Genomic DNA, 18,557 nt, shown 5'->3' on the forward strand with positions numbered 1-18,557 from the left:
AAAAGAAAAGAAAAGAAAAGAAAAGAAAAGAAAAGAAAAGAAAAGAAAAGAAAAGAAAAGAAAAGAAAAGAAAAGAAAAGAAAAGAAAAGAAAAGAAAAGAAAAGAAAAAAGAAACAGAATGTGAATGCCAGTTACTTTTTACAAAATTCAGGATTGATTCCAGCTTCACTTCCTAGGACAGCCTAAATACCTATGCTAATATTGAAGTGGTGCATTTGTTGGTGAAAAATCTTTGAATTATGGAAGAAGCTTCATTAGGAAAAGCAACCATATGGAAAAAAGTGAAGACCTTCCTTCTGATTTTCTGTGCTTTGAGACAACACAATCATAACATATTTTATTACAAGTTCATTACACTGAATAATCAAACAGTTATACAGTTCTTGGTATTTGCTAACTAAAATTAAAACTCTTCATACATAATGGGATAATGTAAGTAAAATGAAAGAACATATTATATATTCAGGTTTGGTTGCATTTTCCATAAAATAGAGTTAAAATAAATCTATACTGCTACTTAGTCATATACTACTTAATAATATACTACAACTTGTTCAAAGCAGGAGTCTCACCAATTGAGATACATGATGCGTGTTGAAAGAAGTGATTATAAGAGCCAGAAATTTAGGTTTTTAGGTTTTAGTAGAAGATAATACTGTTTATAATTCTACCTTATTTTTGTAAATTCTGTTAGAAATTTCAGATGAGTGGTGCAATACATTATAAACTTCCTCTATAAAAACACCTCCCAAAGCTATCACCTCTCTCTCAAAATGCTGTTTGAACTGCTTCACATGTCCTAAGGAACAAGTATTCAATAATATTTTTCTTTAATAAATGCTCACCATCTGGAAATTAAGACCTGCTCCACAATATTGACTTTCATTGCTGCAAAAACAGCAGCTGTTAATAAAATTCAAATTTAAACAGTAATGCAAATAGCATTTAGGGTGAAAGAAAAAAAAAATCATATTCTGATAAGAATTTGAGTATTAAACAAAACAAAACAAAACAAAATTCATGGAAAATAGAATGGTTAAGGCACTCAAGACTGTCAGTTCAATTCCCAGCTTTGTCACAGGTTTCTTGTTTGAGATTGCTTATTTGCTTTCAGTGTGCTCCCAGTCTCCATTTATAATGCAGAAATGAAAGATTTCTTCTTCCTTTCTTCTGTCCCTCTTTGCACTGAAGATTCAGACTATATCAGATAGATAAACACCTATATATACAGCAGATATACACTCATCACTTTGCATAGCTGCATGAGGTGACAATCATGACATGTTTTTTAATGACACCAGTGCTGTCAGCATCAGTTAGCTGTTCTCCAAGCTGTAGGACAGAGTTGCTCAAGAACTTCAGCAAGCAGACACAAACTCTAGACTGAATAGGGCTTAGATAAGAGCAAAGCATCTCTGTTCCCAGTGATCGCTGTTTCAGAGTATTCCCAGGGTCTAATTTTAAGCATACAAGGAATTCTAAGGACAGTCAAGGAGGATAAATTGGCTCTCGAAATTTATCCGTCTCAGACTTGAAAATTTTAGACGGTCATAGTAAGGCAAAAACCTAGGTGACTCAGATCTTGGCTTTAATGCCATGTGTATGTATATCAAGAACACTGAGGGGTCCAGATTGCTTTTGAGAATTCCTCAAACCACAATAAATTAATCATTGTCATCATCAAAGATTATCAGTCTGGTTCACATTTTACCTTACATTTTGAGAATGCATGTTTTGTATTGCACACCAGTATATGAACATATAGTTTTGGTTCTATGGATTCATTAGATACAGATTCATTGTCTACTACAAGTTGTTAGATAATATCTAAAAGTCTGCCCAACAGAGTTTTCTCTCAGTGAACACTGTAACAATTATCACAACTCTCTTGGTGTATCAGATTTTTAATTTTTTTTTTTAATTAAAAGCAGAACTAACCAGCTACCATAATAAAGATTGCTGTAGCTGCAAAAGTAATGAAAGAACACAATCTGTAAAAAAACATCTGCAGGTAACCAGCACTAAACACTTAAGAAGGTACAGAAACATTGCTGTTGTTGTTTGCAAAGGATTGTTTTTAATCTGTCATTTTTTGATATATTTCATCAACATTTTGTCACAAAATATCGTGAAAAGCTTATATTGCAAAGACATATTCCATTTAGGGTGTACTTTCAATTTAGAAAATGTTTTATACAAAAATTAAATGGTGGTTTCTAAGCTAAAGTCTCTTAGAGACATTTGAAATAACGTGAGTGTAAAAATTGAGAGCCTTTTCCCCAAAAAGGACGACTTTCAGCTGAAAAGCCATGCTATACGGCTATATGGCAATAGATAAATATATGGGTGATATCGGTGGGAGGAGGATGGTTGGACCAGATGGTCTTTGAGGTCTTTTCCAACCTTAATGATTCTTTGATTCTATAATATCTGCTAAGCCCTCAAAACTCAGAATCTAGGGCAAGCTAAAAATTAAAATATTGCTGTTCACAGCAACTGATTTAAGAAACCACAGGAAGAACATTTTTAGGAAAAAAATAATGGAAAGACTAACTTTCTACTCTGTCCTCCACCATTCTACCAAAATCTCAGAATCAGTGCTTCCTACTCCTCACTGGCTTTTAACCTGCTGACTGCAATCTTGACCTTTCTTCAATTTTTGAAGCAGTGTTCTTGATCTCACTCCACTTCCTTTACTGTGACCTTTAAAGTAACTGTCCTAACTGCTGTCTTCAGGTTTCTAGAGTCCTGTCCTTAACTCTCCTTCTGTTGTCTTTCTATATATCTTATTTCAAGTCAGTCTCCATGTTAGAGAACACTTCAGAAACGTTTGTTGGTTTCTTTGTTTGTTTGTTTTTCTATTTAGCCTTGCAATTGATAATCTCATTTAAATTCTTATGAATTACTATGGATTATCACAATGTATTTTTTGGTTTTGGCAAATGCCCTGCTTGTACGAAGTCCCAACACTGTTACTACAATGAACCTTCTATCTTGTCACACCGCTTGCAGAACTAATTTCTGAGAACTCATAGAACTTCTTTCTTTACACCAAGCTGCTTTACCCACTTTTAGAATGATCTCCATCAAATACTGTTTCTTAGTCAACATGATGAGATCCACGCTCACTCCTGCTTGGTCAATTTTGCAGGCCATTTTTTACAGTTTCAGTACAAACATATTTGTGTTTTCACATGCAAAGCTTCTAGGTCTGAGATCTGAGATGTGAATGTCCCACAGGGATATCTTGTAACCAATTCCTATTCCCTTTATGTGGTTTTTAGTTTGTTTGTTTTGTTTTGTTTTGAACTGAGTGTTCAGGCTGCTCCTGTTTTATGATTCTTGTCTGTTGAAGAAGATCAAGAATGATTTACCCAGCTGTATTTTGCTATCCAGCGTCTTGATCATTTGAACATAAACTACACTTGGAAATGTCTTGTTTTGTGCCTGTTTTTGTATTGTGCCTAGTCTAATCAGATCTTGGTCTAGGATCAAAGCTTTCTTATGCTATGGTAATTCAAATGACACTTTTTATTGACACTCCTTGTAAAATTCCAGTCTCAAAAAAGAGGTAGTTTAGATTAATTTTGGATTATATTCTGTTCTGACTAGTGAAAAGTATAGCTGCTTAGGAGGCTGAAGTGAATGAAACTGTAGTGCTTGGAATCAGCTGCAGAGGTCTAAGTTATAAAACTAGAGGTCAGACACATTTGGCCTACAAATTGCAAGTTACAAGTCTGTGCTATCCAGCTACTTATCCACTTAAGTAATCTTTTATTGCCTTGACATAGCATACACTGTCCAAAGGCTCTTTGGAAATGGTACATGCTCTGCTGCTCCAGCATCATGTAATTTAATACTACTCTGAAAGGCACTGCTTGTGTGGATATTCAGGACTCATTTTATACAGTTTTATTTGTCTAAGTGTTCCTATCTATACAAGTACAATGAAACTCCACACATTATAAAATGTCAGCGTTCTACCTATTCTACAGTTTTATTCCCCCATTTGTAACATCTGAATGGCAACTAAATGCCTTACAAATTCTTCTCTGTTAATCCTCCCTTTTTTGACTGCAAAAAGTGTTTGCAGGAGGCTTTTGTGAAATTATACCTTCCACTTAGCTCTTGCTGGAATTTGAACTATTTTTCCAGTCTCCTCTTTCTTCCCATCCTACACAACAAATGGCCTATTACCCTATTGTTGAGAGAGCTATCTGAAAAGGTTATTGTTTCTTCTGTTCCAAGACAGACATAGTTTGCTCTAGGATCATAAACAGACTCAAAGAAATCCTCAGCCACAACAGAAGATTGACTTGAAAATGGGATTACTACAGATGCCTCGAGTTTCTGAATGGATAAACACAAGGAATAGCTGCATTTCTTTCCAATATACACTCAGAAATGAAAGGGTAAAATTAACACAAAACAATTACAAGCTAATTACTTTTCATAAAATTAAGTATTTTCGATGAAAAGATTCACTGGTATTGATACAGAAACACTAAAGTACCTTATCTGAGAAGTAACTGTTTTTAAGCAGAAAGCACCAACACCCCCAACGTCATTAAACCACTGACCAGCTTTGGGCACAACATTTACCAGTAATGAAATTGCATCTTTTTTTCTATTAAAAAAACATATCACAAAATATACACATCTGTACAAAATTAAAAGGTCCCTCAGAAAACAGGCAAATGTCTTAACCAATGGGAAAAAAAAAAAAAAAAAAAAAGTCCTAAGGATGACCACCAACCAACCCAAATGCACTTTTATAGGAAAAAGCAGGAGCAGGGACCAAGAATAAGTTTCAATAGCTGGTACCCAAAGAAACAACTGAGAACTGGAAGTGTCTTGAAAATCACAAATGTGTATGTTTAACTGCCACCTACTCACCAACAATTTAAAAATGACAATAAACCCACAGGCTTCTGTTATTTAGAAAATTAAGATTAGACACTATCCAAAACTGAGTAGATTACTGAACTGCAAAGAATACTAAACATGAAGGAGTACAGAAAGGGAAACAGAAAGCAAAGCTAACATAGAGAATGAAAATGGGCCTTTTTCAGTTTTAGAGAAAGCTTTAGACAAAGTTTTAGAAATGCAGGCATGCTGCTGAGAAGTCTAATACCTGGGCCATGGGATGTGCTGGATATGAGGTTAGGAAAAGTTATATTTTCTTTGGTGAGGCTGATAGGGTTTTCTTGTTTCTTGGCTGTTTTCAACTATTTTGGAAGTGAATAACCTAAAATACATAGGATGACTCTGGTACATTTCTGCTGACAAATTCTCTGTATCTGCAAAGGCATCAAGTTTTGGCTACTCTAATGGTTTTTGTTTCTCTCCTCCTTTTTATGCACTGCAGACGTAGTAATTTATTTATTTGTTTATTAAATTTATATTAATTATCTTATATACATTGCAGGATGATCTCTGCTGCATTGCAAACTGAAAAGTTGAGAGGACAATCTTTTGGACAAATCTCTTTTTAAAGGATTGTACTTCTGGACTCACTGACTCCAGTCTTAATATGGTTCCTCAGATCACTAAAACAGCTATAAAAGAAAGACTCTGGAATAAAATCAAGATTAAGATTTTATATAATTTTAAATCTGTACCAGGGCAGTCAATGAAATACAGGCTGTACATTACATGATAAATATCGCTGCAGGCTGAACTCCAGGGAGTATTAGTAAGACAGAAAGACATCAAACTAAAAATGAAATAGTGGTCACTGCACACAGGTATACATTGAGAAGAGCCTACCTGCTATAAGAGTTACTCACTGATTTGGACTAGACTCTTTTTGGTGTAAATTTACTGACTTGAATCATTTGACCTACAGATTTCAGTACTGTGCCAGCTTCACAATGTACTTTAATGTCAGAAAGACTTTTTATTTTTTTTTCCAAAAATTGTTAGGGTAATTCCAAGTTGGGTAAAAAGAAATTTGATGAGTGCTCATTGGTCCACATGCTTCAGATGAGGAACTTAACCACTAAGACTCAAACATATTCAAATCCTTAGAAGTCTGAAAACTAAGCATGCTCTGAGAGAACTGGGGAGTTTAGCAAAAAACACTCCTAAGATACCTCTCTCACAAAGCACACCCCACAGCAGAGTCAGCAGGGCTTTTCATTAACTACCTACCTGGGTACCACTTCTGGAAATCCAAAGCTTTCACTTTTTTGTGTTCTCGGTTTACTACTCCATCCAGCTTCATGCATGGAAAAGGAAGTTGCGGAGTTTAAAATGCCGAGGGGACATGAGCTAGGAGAGGGTTCTGGTAAGAAGAAGAGTATGCTGGCTCAGGCTTTTCAGAAAGGGATGAAGGGGTATGGTGATGAGCCAAAATGACATTTGGCAGTTGGGAAGAGATGAAGTGAGACATAACTACAGAGCCTCTAATATATTTGCTCCACCATGAATTCTTAGGAAGTGGAAAATCCCACAATCTGGAAAGGAGCTCTGTTGAATACCAACAGAAGGAATGAAGAACAAGTTATAATATGAAAGAGACAAAGGGGAAGGAAAGCAATATGGAATTAAAAAAAAAAAAATAGAAGCAGCAGGATGTAGAAGAGAAAGAGAAACCTGAACAGAGAGTAAAATGGGACATAATATAACAGAGGGTCTGGCAATGGGTGGAAAAATCTGAGAAAAGACAATGAATACTAAGTTAGCAGATTAAGGTGAAGAATCTTAGTGACTGACTTGAATGTTGAGGAGGATGCAAAGATGGCGTTAGAAGAGAGCATGAACAATGTATGTCAAGATCCTCCAATTTTTGCTCTTTCAATGTTGACAAAGAGTTGTGGAATCCAGAGGCAAAGCACTACATCTCACTTTAATATCCACTTACATAAGCAAGCATACCAAAAACCTATGTTGGTATGCAAGTTGTCACTGACAGACTTTTTCTTTTCTCCTTAAAATAATAGTTTCCATGTACTATATCTGAAAATGTGAAAAAGCTACAGTTGACAAGTCAAGCACTGAAAAAAAATTATGGCTAATGCCAGAATTGAGAATGACAGTACAATCTTAATTTCTCCTTTTTATAGTGCATACACTGTAACAGCATTATATTATTATGAGCTGTTCTTCCCATTTGGAAGGATGTTTTATATTACAATGTTAGTAATGCATTTTTAAGCACAGAAAATGCTACTATGAGCCTATTATTCCTATAAAGTTTAGGAAATGTATTATCAAGCAATGAAGTTGATGGTGGAAAATGAGAAAAAAAAACAAGCATCATTGCTATTAAAGCGTTAAGAAAATCAGACTCCTTTGTACTAAGACAATGCTTGAAGCCCCAAGGGGAAAAAAAGGAGAACACATCTGTTCCCACTGACGTCAGGAGGCTAAGGGCCAGGCTCTACCCCTGTACATGCACATCTTCCATTACCTTCAGCTGAAATAACTTGTAACTTAGGGCAGAACTGGTCATATGCATAAAAGTCAAACCATCATATTAAAGAGACAAGTGACATAAATTACTGTAAGTGCATTCTGGAAGTGACTAACATTGTACAAACTGAAACACTGACATTGCTGCCTTGAAAATTTGACAATCCTAGTCTAAGAAAATATGCAGCCAGCATTAAAAGAAGGATACTTAGAGACACTGGCAGAGGTTGTCCGCAACCAGAGTTTGGTTGTCCTAATCTGTTCAGAGGCAGATCGTTTTACTTTAAAATTCCTCCTGCTGAAGATTAGAAACTATTGTACTGGCTCCAGCATGACTTGTTTTCATTGTAATTCATATGATTTTGATACAGTTCTCAAGTAATCAGGCAGAATTTACTTAAATCCCCCAATCATTCCCCCTTTCCCCCCTCCAAAAATGGTTTGGAAATTATTGCAGATATACATCATTATATTAAATATATTTTATTGATGATGGTTTTAGTTATAAGAAAGTTTATTTGAATATTGCTGACAGTGCAGTTTGTCTTGCAATGTTCTTTTTCATTGTCACATTACTTCTGTGTCCCTTTTTAAAATTTCTGCAATACACGATACCCCATAAATACAAACAATTGTACCAAATATGTTCATTTACCTAAAGGCTTTACTATACATAATAAGCAATAACATTAATGAAAGAATAAAGAAAAAATGAATGAAAGAATGAAAAGGAATTCAAACAGTGATCTTGGAGAGAGAGCTTAGTCCATTTGCTTTTAAGAAAATACCTGCTGAAATGGAATAAAATAAGCATAAAACCATAGAATCATTAAGGTTGGAAAAGATCTTCAAGATCATCTGGTCCAACCATCCCCCTACCACCAGTATCACCCACTAAACCATGTCCCTAAGCACCACATCCAAGCTTTCCTTGAACACCCCTAGGGATGGTGACTCCACCACCTCCCTGGGCAACGCGTTCCAATGCCTGACTGCTCTTTCTGAGAAGAAATGTCTCCTCATTTCCAACCTGAACCTCCCCTGGCGTAACTTGAGGCCATTCCCTCTAGTCCTATCACTAGTTACCCGTGCAAAGAGGCCGACCCCCAGCTCCCCACACCTTCCTTTCAGGGAGTTGTAGAGAGCAATGAGGTCTCCCCTGGGCCTCCTCTTCTCCAGACTAGAAAACCCCAGTTCCCCCAGCGGACCCTCACAGGTCTTGTGTTCCAGGCCCTTCAACACCTTCGCAGCCCTTCACTGGACATGCTCCAGGGCCTCAATGTCCTTCTTGTAAGCACAAAATAAAAACTGCATTTTCTTACAGTAAGGTTACAGCATTTTTTCTTTTGTGCGTAATATTCTTTCAGGGACCTGAAATAATTTCTTCTAAGAGGTGTCAGAAGGATCAGAAGGAGAGTAAGTTATTGGGGTCAGTTAAAGAGTTCCTACAATGCATTTTTATGTTGTTCTTCAACATCAGTAAGACTAGTTTGGTACACAGTATGGACTGCACTTACAATGTTCTCCAGAGGAACTGTAAAAGCTTGTTTGATATTTTATGTTACATTGCTAGTGATAATTGACTTTTTTTTTTTTTTTCTGGCATTTTCTGAATGTTACATAACATTTTTTGCCCAGAGCTGTCATAAAAAATGGTGAAATTTCCTAAGAACTATTTATGCATTGTCTTGCTATCTTTTAAACATAGTCTGAAGAAATCCAGGGAAAAAAAAAAAAAAAAAGAAAAAAAAAAGGAAAAAGAAAAAGAAAAAGAAAAAAGCAACTGTTATTAAAGTGTATAGTTAAGTAGTTTAATATGAAATATAGTTTAGTTTAATAAATACAGTACAAGTTTACTACTACTACTACTACTACTACTAAAGCTTATGGCAAAGTATGATAAACTGGTTATGATAGAATCATTTATTCTTCTCATGGGGGAAAAAAAAAAAAAAGTTTACTGGCTTGCAATGCAGAGACTCAAAAATCTTTAGAATTTTGGCGCACACAAACCAAACCTAGCCTGGGTAACTGCCACATAAGAAGACTGGTAGGAGGTAGGTTATTTAGATTGAAAAAGTAGACAGGATCAAGACAGGGGATTGGAGTTCTTGTTTATACTCAGAAAAAACAGTTTTCCTAATGTCAGGATATAAGCTTTGGAGATGCTTATGTGCAGTGGTCCTTGTATCTTCGTATGTTCTCCATATAATATAAACCTTCATTAAAGAGATACCTTGAAAAGCAGATTCACTTTTACCAACCCATGTGCTTTGAGCCATTTTTACCATTGGTATCAAGCAAAAGCTAAGTCCAGGAGACTTCATTAAGAACTTCCTGAACATCCTAGTGCTTGTGAAAAGTCTTACATGCATGGGTGGGCACACACTTACATATAAAGTATATGTGAGCAAAAGCTTGATGAAGTACTTCCTTACAGAAGAGCTTCAGATAGCTCCCATAAACTATTAAATATTGCTATAAAATTTAGAGCATAGATTTTTGATGCATTACATGCCTAGGTAACATTGAAATGAAAGGCCCATAGGAGCTAATCTATTCTGTGTCTGAAGGTGGACCAAGAGCTCAGGAAATACAACCCATTCGGCAAACATCCTTATCCATACTAGCCTCGGTATCTGCTAAAAATACATGTTGCTTTCTCAAATCTTACAACACCGCTAGCTCAGAGCTGTCTAATGATCATCTAGTACTTCTGATTTTTTCTTTCTTTTCCTTTGTAATTTTTAGACAAAGATTCTCTAGTGTATAATTAAAATGTTTTGTGTTTTTGCTATTAAAACTTCATCCCAGTTCTGTGATTTCACTCCTCGACCAATTAGTAGGTTATTCCAAACCCACTCTGTATTGATAAGGTTTCTTTTAATTCATTTGTACTTACTTGCCAAGGCCACTAATGAAAATAATAAATAAAATAAAACCCAAGATTGCTCATTCTGAAATGCTACCACTAACTTTTCTCCAGATTGACATCTTTTCCGAACAGTTTTTTTGTTTTGTTTTGTTTAGTTTTTTGACATCTTTCACATTCCTGGTCTATTACAAATATACTTTACCTACCTTTAACCACTCCTTATTTTCTGCAGTTTATCAAAATGGCTTCCACAGTCAAAGCATCATCAGATTTCAGTGTTGCATGCTGCCAACAACTAGCTAAGGTAACTGAAGTTCCCTAGGTCTTTTTTCTTCTCATATCTTAAATACTTGTACTGTCTGACAGTCTCCAAGGAGTAGGGCACCACCCTGACTTTGTGATTTTGTACCCTAGTTTTTCATTACATTTAGACAGAGATTTATTCCTCTGAAGACACTCTTTTGATTTTAATTTCACTGTGAAAACAGTAACGTTCCTTTTTAAACATTCATTCCATTTGCTCCACCCTTTGTTCCAGCCAGCAATTACCAGAAAAGCAAACTACTCAGTTTGAGGGACAATGCGTAGATTTTTCACCCCATCCTCACTGAAGAGAGCTCAACTTCTTCATTTCAGGTTTTCTTTGTATTTTTTACACGATACACGTTTTACTATTTATTTCAGTATTTATTTTAACAATCTAATTTGAGCGTTGGCAAACCCCACATCACCCTGGCTATTTCTAACCTTTAAGCCACATATATCTTTTCACTTGTGAGTTAACAGCTTAATTCTAATACCTTGTTTGAAGTCACTCTCTTTTCAGTTGTATGGAGTTATTCCTTACACATTGTTCTTTTCACATCCAAGAAAAATTCCCAAGCTTTCCCCACACTGACTTTTTCAACTGATCTCACTAACTCGTTTCTTCTTTTATTTCCCCGCAGACTACCCTTTTAAATCTAAAATGATTAGTTTTCGATCATTTGTATTTACATTCCAATTTATTTGAATCTAGGTCCACGATTAGTAAATCCAATATTATATTCCCTTAGTATGGGATCTGTGAATGTTGCTAGATGATACATACCTCTATGTTTTTCTACTAAAATCAAATTCTGTTTGTGTTTGCCCTGTGCCCTTCCTCTTTTCTTGTAATGACGTGGAATAGTAGTAATTAATATTCTTGGTCCAGGAGCATTTACTTCTCTTGACTCTGCAATTTAGTACTACTACAGAAATAATTATTACTTTTGCACAGATCAAGTATTTTATAAGACACTAATCATTTAGTGAATTAGTTGCTGAACCAGATAGCAAGCAAGGCTGCCATGACTCCATGTTCCAAGGTCCAACCTCTCCTCCAGCAAGTCTGAGCATGCATTCCTGATAGGCAAAAATACACCATATATGTATACAGTAAAGATATGTATATGCACTTGGCCAGTCACACAGTTCAACACAGACACACTCATGCAAACGGAGATGGTGTGAGAAGGGTAATGCTGTCCTCTCTGGCATGGGTCCCTATGACCTGAGGTCTGACTCCCTTTGCTGGTATTGCACCTCGTACACACACACAGACCAGGAAGCCCTCTCAGCTAGCAAAATAGAGTTTAATGAACTGACAGGACAGACTGCAGTGATCAGATGCAGGGCACAGGTAGACAAGCATACTAACCAGCCAGCTATTTACACAGGACTAACCTTGTTGATCCCTTCATCCCACTGTTTTCCAACACTTGCTCATCTCCAAATCACCTTGGTATCCCCCTTTCCCCTAGCCTTTCACTCTTTCCCTAAATACTCCATAATAATACTTTGTACACTCCCGAGACATTTGTCCTGTTATGCATCCCATAACCTGTCCTGCCCCAGCAGTCGGTGGGATGACCCGGAGATCCTTTCAGTTGCCTGCTGGTGCTGGGTCCCTATAGCCCCATGGGGCTGAGGCTGCCTGGGCCAGCCCCACCTGCCTCTGCGCTCCTCTGTGTGTGTGGAGATGAGCCCTTAATCACATAACAAACTGTAAACAGAGATTAAGCATCAGTGTTGAAATGCTGCCAGTTCTGCACATTCATATCCGCAATGCCAATCAATATAATAGTCTCAAGGCAGGGAGTAAACAGGAGCTGCCCCAAATTAGTGCAACTGTGGAACTGCGCAGGCACTGGGAATCAAATCAAAGATCCCAGCGCAGTTAAAAGCCTTTTCATAACCACTAGAAAAATAAATACAAGGAATTTCCCAACAGGAACACAGGCTCTTAGTTTTTCCATTTCATCTGAGAGACCAAGATTGAGATCCTTACCTTAATGAGACTCTTCTCCCCTTATCTGCTTTCCTCTGCCACTACAGACAACCTTCCTAGCTATTCCTGGGGTTGTTGAAGCAACTCCTCTCAAAGGCTTTTCTCCTGTCTCAGGCTTTACCACCATAGCTAACGGCAGTGTTTCCAACTCGTGCCTACTCCAGAACTTCACTACTGACTGGCTACTCGGTCAATACGACCGAGCGCCTTGGGAACACCTGCGCTCACAGCATCTCTGCTTCCCTGGGAGCTCTTCCATCAGGATTTCTCCTGGTTTTCTCGGCTTGGGTAACGCCGAGAGCTCTCGGGCCAAGTGACTTGGCCACACACCTATCTATCTGCACCGGACCGCCTGGTGCTGTTTGTGCGGTGACGCGGCCGTGCTGGTCCTGCACGCGGGGCTGGTTCGTGGGGTTGTAAACTGTGGCTGCAATCCAGCCTGCTTTCTGTACGAGCCTGCCAGCTCCCCAGCGCACGCACGGCGCTCTATAAATAACAGAAATAGATGTGCTGCCTACTGGTGGATCTTAAAAATATCAGGACACCCTCGTAAAAGAGAGAAGTGCGTCCTGGTGACCTTGAACCAGGACAGTGGAGGGCTAGGCCCTTCCTCTGCCCTCCACCCCCCGGCACGGTGCAGGACCCCCCGGGACAAGCAGCTCCCCTTGCCCCCCCAGGGGAAGGCGTTTTTGGGGGGCAAGGCGTTTTTTGGGGGGCGCAGGCTGCGAAGCGCTTGCGCGCCCTGAGGCCGGCGGGAGGAGGAGGAGGGGGGAGCCGGGCGCCCACACGAGGGATTACAGCGGATTTTCCTTGAAAAACAGACACACGCACACCCCGGGGGGAAAGCTCCCCCCGCGGCTCCGGCCTCGCAGCGCCGCGGGACCCTGCCCTGCCCTGGTACGGTGCCGCCGGGCCGGGCGCTGAGGGAGAAGGAGACGGAGCGGGAGGGGGGGCGGCGGGGCGGCCTCAACCCCCCCCTCGTCCTCGGCGGGAGCGGAGTGCGGCGGCCCGGGGAGGGGGCGGAGAGGATGACTTCATGCCGCCGGAGCGCCGTGAATTTAGGAGCAGCTGCCGCCGGCACCGCCGGCACCGAGATGTGGGGGTGAAGAGGCAGCGGGAGCTGAGGGAGGGGCAGCGCGGGGCGCCCCGATCCGCCGCCGCCGCCACCACATCCAGCAGCGGGAGGCGGGGAGGGGGGAAGATGCGCTGAGCCGGTCGCTGCAAAGGTGAGAGGGGGGCTGCAGGGGGGTTGAGGGCCGCGGCCGTCTCCTTCATGCTGTGCTTTCTGCCCCGCTCCCTGCTCGGCGGCACGGATCGGTGTGTGGGGGTCGGAATGGCTGCGGCAGGTGCGGGACCGAGCTCCGGGCCGCCTCCTGCTGCTGCTGCTGCTCCCGCCGGCGGCAGGGAGACATCTTAGGGCCGGGGGGCTGAGGGGAGCGGAGCCGCCTCGTACACCGCCCCCGGCCGGAGCCCGCCGCGCAGGGAACTAAAGGGAGAGTGGAAGAAGTTGGAGAACCGGCCCTCGTACCGAAATGGGTGCTGCGGGCTCCTCACGGGCTTCTGCCCGTGCTCCTGTCGTTTTTTCCATTGGTACCGGCCGGTGGGAGGTTTGGGATGAAAAATGCCGGTGAAATCCCAGTGCCTTCGTTGGCTAAATGGAAGAATTAATGAGTTGTGTCGCCATCGTATCAACATCTAAGTGGGAAGACGGGAGTACAGGCAGCAGTGTAGCTTGGCCACTGACATTGCGCCTTCCTTGCGGTATGTACGTGGGTCCTGGCGGTACACGAGTTGTCACTTGGAGTTGAGTGGAAAGGGGGAAAATCTGCCTGGCCTGTGTCCCTTTCTGGTATATTTGGTGGGTTTTGGTTTTGTTTTCCCTTTGTTCTGCTCTCAGGAAGGATGCTGAAGAGATGGCATGTCAGTACAGGAGGCCAGGGTTGGCATGCGTTGGCGGATCATTAGCATGAGCTCTGTTTGCATGTGGTAATGGTTAATGGCTTTATATGGCTTGGTTGGGAAAGGAAAAGAATGATTGTGCCTCCGGTGAGAGGAAGGATAAGGTATTAATGAGAAAAGGAAGTGGGATACTGGAACCTGGAAGTTATTTTGTTCACCGTCTATTTACTTACGTGTTAATTGTAAAGGATCCTGTTATGCTGTGCACTCATTGAGCAGCTCGCGTAGTTGTGGGTTCTTCAGTTGTGGCCAAAGCCCCAGGCCATGGTGCTAGAATGATAAAAATAATACCTATGGAGGTAACAGGCAGATAAATTCTTGGTCTCTTGTCGTTATTTCTGGGAAGATGTTTAAAAAATGTATTTGCCTCAGTATTGTTCCTGGGTAAGCAGAAGGCAAATGATGGGTACGGAGGCAGGGAATGCATATAAAAGACAATTGAGGCTTCGCAAGGCTGAAACAAAGAGTGACTGGTGAATTGCACTGTCAGAAATCAGTTCAACAGACAGATCTTTACTGTGAAGAACAGTCATTAAGTATGACCCCTTATAAGCAATTATAGTCATTAACTATGGCCCCGTATAAACCCCGTTTAAGCACTCCATGGCACATCCACTGTATGCATTTCAAGCCAGAAAAAGTAATAACACATTCTATCAAATCTGTACTTTTCATCTATCAAACATATACCTTGTTCCTGTAAAAGACCTGGGAGCCTGAATTATATCTCTACTTTTTTTTTTTTTTTTTTTTTTTCTGGTCAGAAAAGAACATGGTTCTCTGTCTCAGCAGTTGCAATGTTGCAGTCATCTGTTGATTTCTGCTGTAATGGCCTCTGGCTGGAAAAAGAAACCATGCAGCTGAGTTCACATACTTTTCATATTAGTCCACCCATTCTATATTGAGTCCATTGCTTTGCTGAAGAGAGCATCAAGTAAGGGTTTCACATTCTGTTGTTGTAAACGTAGGGTAGTATGAGTACTTGCTAATGTTGACAAAACATTACCACAGTAAATATTGCTGTTTGTGCTTCCTGGCAAATGTAAAGAGGGTTTCAAAAGGATGTCAGTAATTTCTAAAACAATGTGGTGCCAGGGAAGAAGGACTAGCTGGCCAAGAGTTGTTATTATAGATGTGAACGTACATCTGGTTGGTGTGACACAGAAAACTTGTTTTTATTTTATGTGTACTCCAAAGACAGACGCTGTAATCATATCAAATGCAAGAGTGAATGTGTCTGTAGAAAAGTGCATATGTAACCAATGGTGTAAATCAACTTCTTTCTTAACTCCTCTTCCTCCTTTTGTTACAGTAAGTTCGATACCTCTACCAGGCAAAGAAAAGGATCTTTGATGTGGTTGATCTGGGGCAAGAGCCCCGCTGCCTGGAAGAACAGCACAGTTGCCCAGCTGGATGATGCCAGACAGACTGGGTGGCAGCTGAGACTTAGCTGCCTTTTCCTCAGAGGGTCTGATATTTCGGATTTCTTCATCTGGGTTAGTTCTGTAAATCTGTAAGACCTTAATTATCTCTGAGATTTCTAGGCCACAGCCAGCCTTTGAACCAGCAGGTTCATTTAACCAAATTTATGAGCAGAGGCCAGATGGATATGTTTGCATAAAGCTTGTTTCCTTAGGAGAACAAACTGGAAAACCCAGTAACCTTGAATGCTCTTGAAGCTACAGAGGCTTGATTTACTTGTGTTCCTTTCCAAGGCTGAAATGAAACAGTTCAGTTAACGCATTTTCCTTATTATGAGAATGTTTGAAGATGATAATTCTAAGCGCTGTTTGAACCAACTGAAGTAAGCACCTTCCACATCAAGCAGGTAAACTCCGGTTATGTTGCTTTGTGTCAGATTATTTTCTCCATCTACAAATTCCTTAGAGTTCAAGAAATGAAGATGAGCAGAGTGTGAGCGAGCAGACATTAAATTGTATATAATATACGCAAGTGCATGCTCTGTGTGAGCAAACGAGTATTTTAACAGTAGTGGTACCATCTTTTCTTCATAAGAACAAACGTATTAATGCTTTAAATGCATGCCCTGTATGTGCAGTTACTAGCATTTCTAGATGAGAAAAAACTTCTGTCAGAACTAAATGCCAGGTATTGACTTAAATTTCATCTGTTTTATCTAAATTTCATCCAAACCCACTTGCACAGTAAAATCTTTTTCTGGAATCTTTAATTATTGTCAGTAGAAAGTCTGCATGTGAGTGGTCAGTCAAAGGTAACAATTGTTAAGGAGAACTAAGATTTTTATTCATTGATAAAAGGTGGTGCAAACAAGACAGGCATTACGTACCTTTGTACACAGACCTAACTGAATACATCAGAACTTCACAACCAAGGTACTGAGGCCATGAATTTAGTATCTGCAGTGCAGAACAAAGTTCATATATGCTTCTTGCAGGAGCAATCTGATTTGCGGTCCTCTTCAAGGCAGAGGTTTATGTGAACACAGCACAAGCATGAATCCATTTATTTGCATTAATTTCATGATGCATTGATAGTCAAGTTTCAAGAAAATCGTCAGGTTTATACTCCTAAAAAGTGACTCTAAAATAATAAAATAGATGATCTTAGAGTGTAAGAACTGTATGGTTCCAGTAGGTATCCTTGTCTTTAAATATAAACTTACTGGGAGAAAGTAACATAAAATGGAATCTCTTATAGGAGTGTTGGTGCAAATGTCCTAGCCAAATGCCAGATCAAACAATTTCATTTTTCATCCCTTAAAGCTTGCAGTAGAACCAACGAGTTACGTTGGTGTCCTTTGTGCTCCCTAGCGTACTGCCAATATATTGCGTTTCTGAGCTGCCTGACTCTCTGTGGCAGTAAAATGATTCCAGGGTACCCCTGTCTTTCTACTGTGGGTGAACCAAGTATAAAGTTTGTTTTGTTTTGTTTTTCCAAACATTTTGGAGAAGAACTTCAGCAGACAAATTCCAATGTCATCCCTGGTGTAGTTGTCTCTAGTAGAATTTATTTTGTTTTCTAACCATTGTTAAAATGAATTTTAAAATAGGCTATACTACTGTTCTTTGTCTTTATGGGATTCATGGGCAGTTTTACGTGTCCTGTTTCAGAAGTACTTCAGAGCAACGGGCTGGTCTCTGCACAGTTATGCATCCCTTTCTGCACTTATGTCCCAGTGATTCATCAGAAGTGATAAGCAAATAGGTCTAACTCCAACATACGGTCTTTGTTTCTCTGACTTCTTTTTTGTCATGTCTTTGTTCTAGAAACTGTTCCAAAAGACTCAAAGATACATTGAAGTTATCCTGGCAGCTGTTAGCTAGCCTGTAAAATGTGCTGCAGCTTTAATGAGATCATACACATCTTAATATATCTATATAATTATATATATATTATATAATATATAATATATGTATTTGCTAACTATTCACTCATTTGCCTTCTACCTCCTACAGAATTTCCATTTACACATATGGTGAGCACATAACTCTGGTGAAACGATCTCACCACCTGTTGTTTTAAAATAGCACAGATGCTTATTAATGGGCCTTCCATGATACTGTTTATAGTACATGTTAAACCTCCCTTAAAATACTGTGGATCATATTGGTAAAGGATATTATTACTTCAGTGGCAGCCTTAAATTGGGTCCTGTTCAGCATCTCTACTTAACCTGTTGATTGCTCACAGGTAGGACAGAGGCAAACTTCATGGGAGAGTCAAAGCTGTGATCCCCAGTGAGAAACATGTCAGTGAGTCCCATACAAGGTGTTGTATGAAAATGACTGCTGCTATGTGGATGCCAGAGTAACACAAAGAACTGCAAAAAGTATGAATACACCACTTCTCTACACTCAAAAGTCGTGAACTCAGTTGGTCTGAACTCCTTCAGGCCAAAGCTCAAGAACAGAGTCTTCATATTTCAGAGCAAGGGAAAGTGAATAAACTGAAATGTTGACACTTGATCAAGAGTATCTCCTGATTGCATTTTATATATATATATATTTTCCTTT

At 39.7% G+C, this 18,557-nt stretch overlaps 1 protein-coding gene and 1 long non-coding RNA gene across 3 annotated transcripts in view; one reads left to right on the forward strand and one right to left on the reverse strand.

Moving 5' to 3' along the window:
• The window catches only part of LOC118161822, a 195,979-nt gene extending 182,810 nt beyond the window's left edge, over positions 1–13,169 (reverse strand). The window contains exon 1 of the long non-coding RNA XR_004748182.1: positions 12,604–13,169. This is a non-coding gene — a long non-coding RNA (uncharacterized LOC118161822). The remainder of the gene's footprint in view (positions 1–12,603) is intronic.
• Positions 13,170–13,242: 73 nt separating this feature from the next.
• Positions 13,243–18,557, forward strand: part of PKIA (cAMP-dependent protein kinase inhibitor alpha) — a 42,338-nt gene continuing 37,023 nt past the window's right edge. Inside the window, exon 1 of one of the 2 annotated variants that reach the window (XM_035317486.1) lies at positions 13,243–13,500. The gene's annotated coding sequence lies outside the window, so the exon portion shown is untranslated. Of the gene's footprint in view, positions 13,501–13,626; positions 13,830–18,557 lie in introns of those variants that run through there. The other variant, XM_035317485.1, reaches the window with a different exon arrangement.

This window comes from Oxyura jamaicensis, chromosome 2 (assembly GCF_011077185.1).
Source record: "Oxyura jamaicensis isolate SHBP4307 breed ruddy duck chromosome 2, BPBGC_Ojam_1.0, whole genome shotgun sequence".
Lineage (NCBI taxonomy): Eukaryota > Metazoa > Chordata > Aves > Anseriformes > Anatidae > Oxyura > Oxyura jamaicensis.